The 12,992-nt window shown below is 38.6% G+C and overlaps 1 protein-coding gene across 2 annotated transcripts in view; it reads right to left on the reverse strand.

Moving 5' to 3' along the window:
- SUGCT (succinyl-CoA:glutarate-CoA transferase) overlaps positions 1-12,992 on the reverse strand; it is an 878,065-nt gene that overhangs the window by 87,659 nt on the left and 777,414 nt on the right. The window lies entirely within an intron of this gene.

Below are 12,992 nucleotides of genomic sequence, written 5' to 3' on the forward strand. Positions count from 1 at the left end.
GTGGGTTTGTTTCAGAGTCTACTCCACCCTGCTCTCTTGAAGGATTCCAGAAGAGTTGTTTAAGTAACTTATTTTTTTACCCTTCCTGTTAGATCTGGTTTTTCCATCAGCACTACTATACCATTTAAATATTTTTTAAAGAAAAGAAGAAAGCATTATAAAGATAGCCAAGCAAGATGATATATATCATCTCTGTTAGCGTCCTGCTATGGAATTGAATTCCTCAGATTTGAGATGCGTTCCATGAATGTAAAAGACATAAGCAGTACTGATGGCTAAAAAAGGCGAATGAGGTAACGGTACCATTGATGGGCTGTTTGTCTCAAATGTCCCATAAATAGGAATGTGAAATTAGTTTTTTTCACTCTACATTCTCTTGCTTCAAGGAAACCACTCCTCAATGGTAAGCTGAGGTAAAGGAGTTAATGGAGAAGGGATGGAATTTGAACTGTCACTTCCATGCCTGTAATTTGGGAACTTCTTATTGAAACAAAAAGTGTACTAAAATACAGATTTCCTAAATTTCCTGAAGGCAGGATAATGCTTCTGGGGGAATATTTTTCCCACTTTCTAATCAGGCCTACCAGAATTATCTCCCCCTGCTGTATGTATGCTGTAGGACAGCTGGGAGAAGAGAGCTTTACCCTAGGTTGCTGTTGTAACAGCTGGTGGCTTTGGCATTTTCATATAAAATGCAAGCCAAAGAGGAATTTCTCCTTTATAATTGGCCCCATTTCCTCTTCCTGGGACATTCCACAATGCCACCAACAATGAAGAGCTCAGAAAGGAGGAATCATTTCTGTTTATGGGAAAATAGATCTCAACTCCATGAGGCAAGGGGAAAAAAAATAACAGAAAGCTTCAAAGACCACAAAGAGAAGTTATAATCAAATCTGGATGCTGTTTTTGAGATCTGGCAGTCTTTCTCCATATACCAGCTATAAATGCTAGGGGAGTTGGAACCAAACGCCCTCTCTTCTAGCCTTGCGTACTTCATTCTCTGCACAACCTTGGGCAAGCTGTTTGCTTAAGCTGAGCCAGAGTCATATCTGGGTTAAGTGTGTGACCACCCACTCTCAAACACAAGCAAATCATTTCACTCTCAGGAGGACTTCATATATTCTAAGCCATTGGTCTGAAGTTTATAAAAGTGATGATCAAAAATGCCTTCAGGAGGCAGCATAGCATCGCAATAAAAGGGCATGGATTTTCAAGTAACTCAGAACTGAAGGCAAATTCTGGCTCTGCAAGTTCCTGGGCTCTGCAAGTTAATGGTTGCAAGGACTTGGGCTGGTTACTCCATTTTTCTGAGGCTCAGTTTGTTCATCTGTAAAATAGGGATGATAATATGTCCCTCAGAGTGTTGATGTGATGATCCGATACTATACATGTAAAGCAACGAAGGCATAGTCACGTTCACTGTTAATTCACTGTTAATTTTACTGTGTGCCCCTGTGTAACTGTCCCTTTTTATGCTTTACATTACATGCTGTAGCTCCACACACATTGCAACACGGTGCACAGATTTTCTATGATTCTTACCACCAAAGACATTGCTGTAATTCAGCTTATGGGAAAATGTGTATAAGCTTTGTCTCCAGCTTACAGTACTCTATAGCAAATGAAATATTTTTCTCTATTCTTCCAGCCCTGCTCTTAAGAAACATGAAAAACTACACATCCTTTTTTAAACTAAGTTTGTTGACACCAGGATAGCAAAAGGAAGAAAAGTATCATCCTGAATCTTAATTCCAGTAACTAAACTGACAGCAGTCAAATCACCCTTTCTGTCAAATACTGTTTCCCTAATATACTTCAATTTGAGCTTCTCTTTTGGTGGTTCAAGCCTGTTTCTTCTCATTTGCCACATTAAGCAATTAATTGGGTATTTATAGGCAGCTATCATATACCCCATTGTCATCGTGCCTCAGTCATACATCTTAAATTCTCCACATCTTGCTACTTAAATCTTACCCTTTAATCACCTCATCATCATTGTCACATTTTCTTAAGTTCCCTTCCACTTAATCAACTCCATTTTCTAAGCTAGAGTATGAAAAATTGTGTGGAATTCTCCTAGTGCAGCTTTACTGTGGCTCAATGAAGAGAAAGTATTTCCATTTTAAGTGATTTTGTTAGATCCCAGGATAGTTTTTCCTTCTAGTGCAAGAGCATCACCATGTGAGCTATTTCTGACTTTCACTTCAGTGGTTCCCGCAATTCATTTCCGTGATTAATGCCTTTCATTGTCAGAGCAGGCTCTCACTGGTGGGAGGCAGGCCAGCCCCTCCTCTCTCCATAGCCTGTCAGCCACCCATGCGCTGATTCTGATCCACCTCTCCTGCCTGGCACACACAGGTGCCCAAGCCTCAGAAAAGAAAGCCCCCTTCCAACATTCCTCAGAATCTTGGTCCCTTGAGCTATTAAAAAAAAAAAAAAGAAAGAAAGAAAGAAAGAAAAATCCTAATTCTCAAAGACAGTCAGTTACCTTGTTTTCCCCTAACTTTGTTAGTATAAACTAGTCAAATTCTCCAATGAATTACCATTGCAACTTGTTCACGTGGCTACGTACTTTCCAGTGAGTATCCCACAAAATGCTTTTAAATGAGATGTTAATGAGCTCCTAAGAGAAAAAGTTTCCCTGCCAAATGGGAAATATGGCATTCAGTGTATCCCTCTGAAAGACTCAAGTGCATCTTGCAATTTTAAAGGTTTTGAGAAAAGATGAAGTCAAGAAAAGCCATTGGCCATCCTTTAACACAGTGTTTCCCAAACTTATTTGACAGCAGGGCCATTTGTTAGTGTGGCAACTATTAATATTTCAGGAAACTGCAGGGTTCTACAGAGTACTTTTTGAGAAATGCTGCATTGCCTCATGGTTCTTCTAAAATTTCCCGTAAATGAGCTGTTATAGTTTTATCTATGATATCTGAATTATTATTTTCAACCATATAAATTATCAGAGATTAATGCTTTAAAAACATCATCTTCACTTTCTTATACCAACACAATATTGTTGCAGCTTAATTAACAATGCTAGAAGGAAATTAGACTCAAACTTTAAAACAAAGCCAGTCCCAAGTGAGCAAGAAGAGAATTTCCTACATGGCACCAGAGACAAGGAAGAAGTTGTCTTTGGGCAGATAACCCAGGTTTCTAAGAGGAGAAATGTCTTGGGCCTTTTAGTGATTGAAATCTGCACACATATCCCAAACATTTCTCTTTTTTTGCCCTTTCCAAACTGTCTTTCTGTTAATGTGTGAAAACAATACAACTTGCAGGAAATGTAATCCACATGTTTTGGTGCATTTACACTTATATGCTCTTGAGAATACCAAAGCCACTTAAGAATACATTTCTGTTTTTTTTTTAATAGTAACATAATTATGGATTTTGTAAAAAATAAAATTAATTCTAAACAGAGGTAGGCTCAACCTGAGATCAAATTCTTGAAATTTAAGCATTCTTTAAATTTCCAAACTGATCTTAAAATAAAACAGTTAAAATAAATTAAGCAGCCTTTAAATTGGAGGGGAGACTTCTTATTGTTTCCTCATCTGTAAAATGGACATAATAAAGTATGGCTTATTAAATTGTCCTGGAGGTTAAGCAAATCATAAGCATAAAGTGGTCATGTATATAGTGCTTATATATATATATATCATATATACAGAAGTTCTCCACAGTGAATATCCCCCAGAATGATGCCATTAAAATATATTTACAAAATCCATTTACAATTACTTCAGAAATTACATTTTCCTAGTAAGTTCAAAGAATGAAAAGATGGATCCCATTAGAACAGGAAGAGAAGGCACTAAAATGCAATAAGTTATTTAAGGTCACATACAAATACAAAGGCCCAGCAACAAATACAAAGCAGTTTCAGTCTTTGAGGAGCTTAGGGGGCATCACCGTGCTGAGGATATTCTTTAAATCTATGTTAGGTAATGCTTCTCTAGTTTTATTGCAGCTGCAATGTCTTGCTGGCATTTAATGTCACCACACACTCTCTTCAAATCTGCAAAATGTCTTGTTGAATTGTACTAACTTTTTCCATTTTAAAATTAATTAAAATTATGCATTGGCTTAAATGCTTGAAAGCTTCTGGTTTGTTGAGCTAGTCAGGGGCATAGAGTTCATAGGAAAACTTCAACGGACACAGGGATTCAGAGGTTAGACTAAAGGATACCAACTCTGAGTCACGCGGCCCCCTGTGATTTGCATCATGTTGAAGGAAGGGCAGGTTGGTGAAGCATTTCAAGGCCTCTCATCCCTTCCTGTCCATATGGTGTCTTAATGTTTCTCAAAGAATGAATCCACAGATGCACTGACTGCTAAATACCCAAATAAAGATAAGAGGACATGGTCACAGAAGCTGATACATAACTAATACACAGAAGACAGCACCTGCTCCAGCTGACGAGATAAGCACCAGCTCAGTGCCAAATAAACCCTTAAGGACTGAGGGTTATGTGATAAATGGAATATTGCACATGATCCATTGGTTTTGCTAAGATACCTAAAGGTTTCTGTTTAACTACCTACTATCCTCATTACTAACATTTCTTCATCTCCACCTAACATCTCACTAATATTAACAAAACACCTTTGCTTAGTCAAAATTATGCCATGGTCCTTTTAAATAAGAAGATGACTTACTCCACTGATATTTTCTCTGCATATGTCTTCATACTACAAGAATAAGTACTTGCTGTCCGACCATGAAAAATAAAAGTTGAAAAAAAGAATTGGTATTTAAAGAAAAAAATTTTCCTGTGGGATTCTGCCCAATTCTCTCACCCTCCCCCCATACCTGAAAGTCCCCAGGTGGTAATGCTGGAGAAGAGGTGAAGCCACTTCTCTTTCAACGAGGACTAAAATGACCCCTTCTCCAGCCTTGAAAAAGCCCAGCAATGAAGTCAATCAACTGCATTCTAGGCTGAAGTTGCTCAGAGACAGAGATAATGTCACTTCTTAATTATCCAAGCCAACTCTACAATAAGGAACTCCAAAACTGGAAGATAACTTTAAAATTTTTGTATTCAACAATTATGTAGTACCTACTTTAGCATATTCCCAGCCAGTTTACCTGCCTAATTACCTTTAATTAATTTCATTTATTCCTTCATGACATATCACAAAGTCAGCACTTAAATTTGATCCAGAAAAAACTTGGCTCAGCATCCAAAATTGACCTGCAGCTAATACAACAGAGACTCAAGAGTAAATCTCAGAAAATTTCTGGTCCATTTTCTAAGACAGAATATCAAAACCTTTTACCATCACTGAGCTCTTCCTGGGTTTTGTTTTGCTTTCTAATTTAGATTTGGCTTGACATTCAGTGGTCTGTGCAGATCATTTCAAACAAACCTCTACCCTGAAGGATCATTCTTCCTGGTGATACTTGAAAAAATATACCAAAGAATTTATAAATCCAGTGAAATATTCACCCAGGAAAATTCTTTAGCATAGGTATCACTTTCTCGTAGTGAAAATGTACCGTGTGCTGCAGAAATTAGTTGATTGAACTGAGTTCTGATTTTCAGCAAGAGTTTCTTGTTATTAGATAGATTCATTTATCAAGAAATCCATTAGGGTCTTGGTTGATTATGTTGAAGAGAAACAATTGAGTTCATGGTTACCTTCCCACTTCCCACTAACAGAAACATGCATTTCCTGACCAAAGTTCAGAACTCAAGGAAAATGTCTTCTTGATGGCAAAGATCAATAAACCTGTTGGGGGAGAGCCTTCAGTCACACCAGCAACAGTAATTTAACTCCGGGTTTCTCAGGTTCCTGATGGAAAGACAATCCTAGAGATGGGATCTGTGCCTCCTATTTCCTCCCTGCTCTCCTAGGAAAGGAAGTCACCATGCTATGGTTCCCCACCGAAGAGAAACAAGTCTGGGATTCTGGGTTGGTGCAGAGACTTCAAGGGAAGGCTGCAGGCATTCAATGTCAAGCCATCTGAGAATACAGATTTATTTCACTTTCAGTGCATTGCCTTGGGTAGAGGTTTAATAAAGTTAAAAATAATTGAAGACTCTGGGAAGTACCATGGCTAGTCTATTTGAAAAGTCACTTCCCTGCCAGCTTTCTCCCATTCTGTTGACAGAATGTAGGACTTTCTTTTCATCTCTTTCCTCTTTTTGCAGCTTAACCTGGTCCCTGAAGGGGTATGTTCTTTCTAGAAGATAGATTATGCACCACACATAACACGAAAACTTTACACACTCTTCCTGTTGTCATCTGAAGGGCTTTTCTACCTTGAAGATATAACTTATTCCACCTTTCACTCAGATTGGTTTTACTTAAAATTCCTCATGAAGTCCAACATACTTAAACTTTATGGAGGGAAATAAGCTGAAACTCTGGTTCCTCCTAATTTTTCTTTTTCCCTAGTGAGATTCGTGACAGCTTTCCCCATTACTGTTTTCCATTATAGAAATTTAGCTGTACTTCGAGGATATGTGATTTCAGAAACACTAATTTTCTATCTAAAGGGAAGAGAAAAGTGAAAAGTAACAGGGCAAAGTGAAGGCTTGAGTGGCATAGAAGAATGAGATTTGTAAACAATGGGAGAGATTAAGTGGTCACTACATCTACATGTTTATGCTTCAAACTGAAAAAAAGAACTAATTACTAATATCTCTGTTAGATAACAACCAGTCTATTCATAAAAAGACAACTCAAGATTTTGAAATGGATACCGCTTATCAAAATTTGCCATAGATCATCTCTTTAATTCTTTTTCATTTAATAGGTTTTTTTTATTATTCTAATCATCCTCCAGAAAACTTCTCTTTCAGTATTTAGACAACATAGAGGGTGTTGGTTAGATTTTAAGTGACAGCAGCTTTGCCCTTCAGTAACTTAAAAAAGCATACTGTGTTGAACCCAGAAAGGTGTTTTAGATCAGCGTTTATAAAAAGTCTTGCAAAACATTCAGAAATGTAATATGTCAGGTAATCAAATAAAGAAATTCATTCAACTCTTTAAAAGCTCACCACAAAGTCCAAACATTAATATTCCAATAAATTGGTTTGTGTGACATTAATTCATAGGGGTGAGTGCTCTTCCTGCAGCCAACGCCCACACGCTAAAAATCACTGCAGGTTCCAAATATGAATATTAAAACACTATGGGCAAAAGACTTAAGAAACTTTTTATTTAAAAGAATTTGGAGCTGCTTTACGAAAAGCACAGATCCGGGGACCAGCAGGCAAGGGTAATTCAATTGAAAATCATTTTGCGTGCGTAGAAGACTGCTTCGCTTTCACAGCCCTGACACACTCACCACTAAAACACTCCCCAGAAGTGCTGCTGCCGGAATCCAGTAACCGCAACCCACATTCATGGGTAAGTATCTGAAAAAGGTTATGGCGAGAAACTTCAGAGTTCCAGATCAAACTTTATTTCGGTGACATCCCTTTGAAGTTTGGCACTCGGCACCAAGGCTATTTTGGCACCTACGAGTACGTGGAAGGACAGCATGTTCCACTCTGGCTAAAAGGCCAATGACCAGAAGTATGAGGAGAAGAGGCAAATGGGGACTGGCTCACTGGTAACTGGCAGCCCTTTGAAATGTGAAAACTGATAGAAGATTTTTCCACTAAAATCACAGATGAGGTGATGATTCTATCATGGCCAATTTCTCGTTCAGGAAATATTATGGGATAAATTTCATCCCAAATGTATCTTTCCATTTTGTTTTCCCCTAATTAACGAACACAGATTTTACGGATTTCATAGTCCAAACTTCAGGACACTGACTTTCACTAAACTCTCCAACCAAACTAGAAGCTTTTTAGATATTTCCCCTTATCAATCAATGAGAAGATCTGCTAAACCAGCTCTGAGATTCCTACCAAAGCTCCACTTCCAAGACACACCCCCACTGCTCAGACAGAAGGACTCTCACAGGCCTCGGCATAGAACTCTTTTCAATATTTAATTTGTTTTTAATCGCCTCGTTATTTCAGATCTTATTCCTCTTATTCTCTGCCTACCTCTCCAGGTAAGCTGTGAGACTGCCCCTCCTCACTTTCTCCACGCAAGTCCTTTCTCTAATCGGCACCGTGGTCTCTCCTGCTTGGGGCTTTCCCATCTTTCTTTCATCCCACAGTCCTTTCGGCGCAGCTACTCCTCTTTCACGAATCTGCTTACATTTTCCCTGCTCAGGGGAAATGAGGATATCCTAATACACACACTGATTTCCCCTTGTTTTATCACACTGGAGCCTCCGCTTTCCTGTGGAAATACTCATCTCTCTTCTCAGCGTTGTTCACACCAGACTTCCCTGGCAAACTGTGTGGCCATGTGCGGCTGTGCCTGCCCTGGGTATAGTTCCATCCCCAGAGTGTCCTTGAACAGATGGAATTTAGTAGGCTTAGTTAGTTTAGATAGGGGTGTGTGTGTGTGTGTGTGTGCACATGCACGTGTGCGTGTATGTGCATGTCTGGGGTTTTAGCATGCCACCAGTTTATACTAGTTAATTGTGAGCAAATTACATTGGGCCCACTTTGCTGACTCATCTATCACTAAACTAATGGTGAGAGTCACTGGGGACTCCTAGAACGTCAGACTATTAAGCCTGGCAAAAAGGGTCATGTGTTTTCTTATCTTGTCTCCCCATCAATAGTTCATTTTTCTACTCTCCCTCTACCTAGAGTAAAACTGAATGTAGTGGGCCTCAAGTCTCTGCTAATCTCTTCAGTCTCATTTCCTTTTCTCTTCCTTTCCTTTCATAACTGGCTTAAACACACCCAGTACTTTCCCACTCCAGGACTTCTCACATGCTGCTCCCTTTACTTGGAATGATCTTTCCCTATTCTTCAAATGCCAGCATTTTTACTCTTCAATTCTCAGCTTATAAATCAGCCCCTCAAAGAGGCTTTCACTGATGACTCACGCAAAAATACATTCCTCATGTCCCCCATTTTTCTCTATATCAGCACAGTGTTCTTTCCCCTTCTTTGCACTTATCATGATTCATGGTTACAAAAATATTTGTTGGTTAACTGTTTTTACTACCTGGCTTTCCACTGACTGTATTTCCATAAGGCCAGTGGCCATGTTGTCTGGTTTATTTTTGTATCCCTAGGACCCCAAAGCAATGTGTGGTACATAGTATATGTTCAATATCATCAGTAAATGAATGAATGAATGCTATCCTTAGCCTCAGTCAAGGTATTCTTTTCCCCACCATCTTTCTCCACCATATGGCATTTCCCTATAATATGTCATTCCAGACTCTGCTATACTTACACCAGCTCTCTTAGTTAATTTCCAAAATCCACTTACAATATTCCTTATACTGTTGCACATCAGAATTTTATCTTTCACTCTGTTTTATTCATCCTACTTCCTTCTTCTTATTATTTTTGTATGTCAATGGTCATGATTCTGTCCTGTTATGGGAGGTCATTATCAAATTGATCCCAAATTTCAGAATTAAATTATTACACTTGGAATGAAATTATCAATAACAATTTTTCAATAGATGAGATCAGGTATTTGTAGAAATAATACTCTATGCTATTTGACTGAGGTGCCCAAAGAGTTTGAAGAATGCCTAAATTATGGCCAGAAAATAATGGCCAATGTCATGTCTTAGCAAATTTCACTGTCCTCTATCAGAAGAAAAGAAAATAATAAAAGTACATGTTTTTACCAAGTAAGGATATTGTAAGGCATGGTTTGTTTATTTTGGATGATATCCATGATGCAAAATAGATGGAGGGAGCCAAAGGATACAATGACTGAGAAGTAGAGTGGTAAACTGTGATACAGTTATATGATGGAATATGGTGCGGCTACAAAAAAGGAAGGGCATCAAGAGATATGCAACAAACTGAATAAACCTTGGGGATAATTTGTTGTGTAAAATAAGCCAGAAACAAAAGAATAAATATGCAAAAGCTTTTTTCAGAAAATACTTAAAAGAAAATTAGAGTCAAGATTGTAAGCCCTTATAGTTGCCACATTTAGTCTGAAGTTGTAAATTTATTTCTAGATTCTGAGACACTGAGTTATATGTGTATCAGCTGGTTTTTCCCTGGAACGTTGAGTAATTTTGTGATACCTAAGACCCAGAAATGGAGTTCTACAGCCCTGAACATTACCATAGCTACATATAATAACAGTTAAAGTAAATGAAAAAGCGATCAGGCCTCAATTAGAGGTAAAAACAAGGCCAATCTGGTTGGAACTATGGTACATCAGAATACAGGGTAAAAGATGATAGTGTTTTGTACTTTAGACCCTCTAGACCCTTGTTTGAGACCAAGGCAGAGAAGCTTATTATGTCTATGTGCTGGTTTGAAAGGAAGTATGCCCCCTAAGAAAAGTCATGTTTTAATATAAATCCCATTTCTTAAAGGTAGAATAGTCTCTATTCAATGCTGTGTATTTGGGACTGTGATGGGATCATCTCCCTGGTTGATGAGATTTAGTTAAGAACGGTTGTTAAACTGGATTAGGGGATGATATGTCTCCACCCATCTGAGTGGGTCTTGATTAGTTTCTGAAGTCCTATAAAAGAGGAAACATTTTGGAGAATGAGAGACTCAGAGAGAGCAGAGAATGCTGCAGCACCGCGAAGCAGAGAGTCCACCAGCCAGTGACCTTTGGAGATGAAGAAGGAAAACGCCTCCCAGGGAGCTTCATGAAACAGGAAGCCAGGAGACAAAGCTAGCAGATGATACCGTATTCGCCATGTGCCTGTCCAGCCGAGAGAGGAGCCCTGACTGCATTCACCATGTGCCTTTCCAGATCAGAGAGAAACCCTGAACTTCATCGGCCTTCTTGAACCAAGGTATCTTTCCCCGGATGCCTTTGATTGGACATTTCTATAGACTTGTTTTAATCGGGACATTTTCTCAGCCTTAGAACTGTAAACTAGCAACTCATTAAATTCCCCTTTTTAAAAGCCATTCCGTTCTGGTATATTGCATTCCAGCAGCTAGCAAACCAGAACAGTCTAGAATCTAAATTTTCTGTAACACACAATCTAAATCAACCTGTCTAAATAGCTCATTTAAACTCCTGGAGTCTAGAATTGGAATGAGACCTTGTAATTCCACATATAGATTAATGTAATACCAGGATACCTCTCAGAGTAGGGTGGTCTGATAATTAAGAAGTATTGGTAGAGTCCCTTGAGGGTGTGAAGGGGAAAGAAATATGGAACTATTAAACTTTTCCATCCGGGAAATTCTGGGTACCCTCGCAACCACTGAGGACTCCCAAGAAAATAGGCCAAGCCCTTGATTTTGAAATCAATTTATGAAACTTATTTCTTATATTGGAGAAGCTAGGACTACCTATAACAAGGCTTAAGATTGCCTCCAGGAAACCTCTTTTGTTGCTCAAACGCGGACTCTCTCTCTCTAAGTCCAACTCTGCAAGGAAAATCATTACCTTCCCCCCTACATGGGACAAAACATTTAGGGATGAAAAAATCCCTGACAATGTGGGGCGTGATTCCCGGGGATGAGTCTGGCCCTGGAACCACAGGTGCGACATTACCTCCCTGACCAAAAAGGGGAAGAGAACTGTAGTAAAATAAGGCATCAGTGGCTAAAGGAAATCAAATAGAGTCAAAAGGCTATTCTGGAGGCTACTCTTATACAAGCTTCAGTTAGATAGTGTTAATTGCCATGGTTTGCAAATCCCAACCAAGAGTTTTTAAAAGTTAACAACTCTTAAAAATACCTAAGGTCTGAAATGAGACTGTATAAAAGTTTCATGCCCTAAATTTGCTTTGCTGGAACCCATAATTTCCAGAGGGTTCTTAGGCCAGATAAATCCTGAAACCCAGAGGATCTGGCCTCTCCAAGATTATCAACTAATTACATGTCCCTATACTTTAGTGTCAACATCCTTTCTCAACATGAAAAAGTCAGAATGCGCATTACCTAAAGATCCCTATAGACTGGGAGAAGGGTCAGAAGGAGAGAGAGAAGGCATAACAGAGAAAATAAGATTTAGCAAACGACTATGACTGCTAAGCCACTATATTTCTTTTAGCCTCCAGTGTTTTGGAGCAGCTAGAAGGAAAAATCTGAAATAGTGGAATGGTAACCTACAACAAACTCCGAAATCTGTTCTGTAATACTTGTTGAAGTGTACCTTGAAAATTATTGATTTTTCTTTCTTTTCTTTGTATATATGTTATATTTCACATTTTAAAAGCTTTTTTTTAAGTACATGGTTTTGTATAGTCTAGGACATAGGAACACAATGAACAAGAATGTAAAGTGTTTTTCCAGCAATATCCAGAGGAGAGAGATAACAGATCTGAGGAAGGGGGAAGTAAAATCTGTGGGAATAAAGAGGTTGACCATAAACTCTCACTACAGTTTGGATGAACTATCCATGAGGTTTCTCTGAGAGTAGGCATAAGGTTCTGGCCCCTGAAAGGAGAATTCAATCCTGGAAATAAAAAAGTTGGCATTTTAGCTTAAGGAGTAGTCTTGAGAGAATTTGTTTGATATGAATCAACCTAAAAAAATTCACTCCATTCTGGGTTTCTGAAAACACTTAGTTTCTTGATCTGCAATACCAAGATCCAAGCCTTAAACCATAACTCTGAAAGAAAATGCCCCTGACATGAGCTGTCCATCATGGCCATCCCTGGAGACCACATCTATCTTGCCTGGCTTCTCATTCTCATACTAACTGCACTGCATTTTCATAATATTTTTCATATCTGTCGTTATCTCTCTGTTGATATTACATAATGTACTTTTGTGAGTACATGATTAGACAAAATGGAATTAGGAAATAGAAATATTTTTTTGTTACTAAGGCAATCAGACATTCATTAGAGCTAAGGCACAATTCCATAACCTCAGCATACATCCTTGTAAGGGCCAAAATGAGCACGAATACCCAGGTTTTGACCAGTTGTTTGGGGGTTCATCAGCTACCTGCAGTGATCACCATATTGCAAAATTAACAAAGGAAGGTGTTAAGGAAAATAATAA

The sequence above is a fragment of the Tamandua tetradactyla genome, chromosome 1 (assembly GCF_023851605.1).
Source record: "Tamandua tetradactyla isolate mTamTet1 chromosome 1, mTamTet1.pri, whole genome shotgun sequence".
Lineage (NCBI taxonomy): Eukaryota > Metazoa > Chordata > Mammalia > Pilosa > Myrmecophagidae > Tamandua > Tamandua tetradactyla.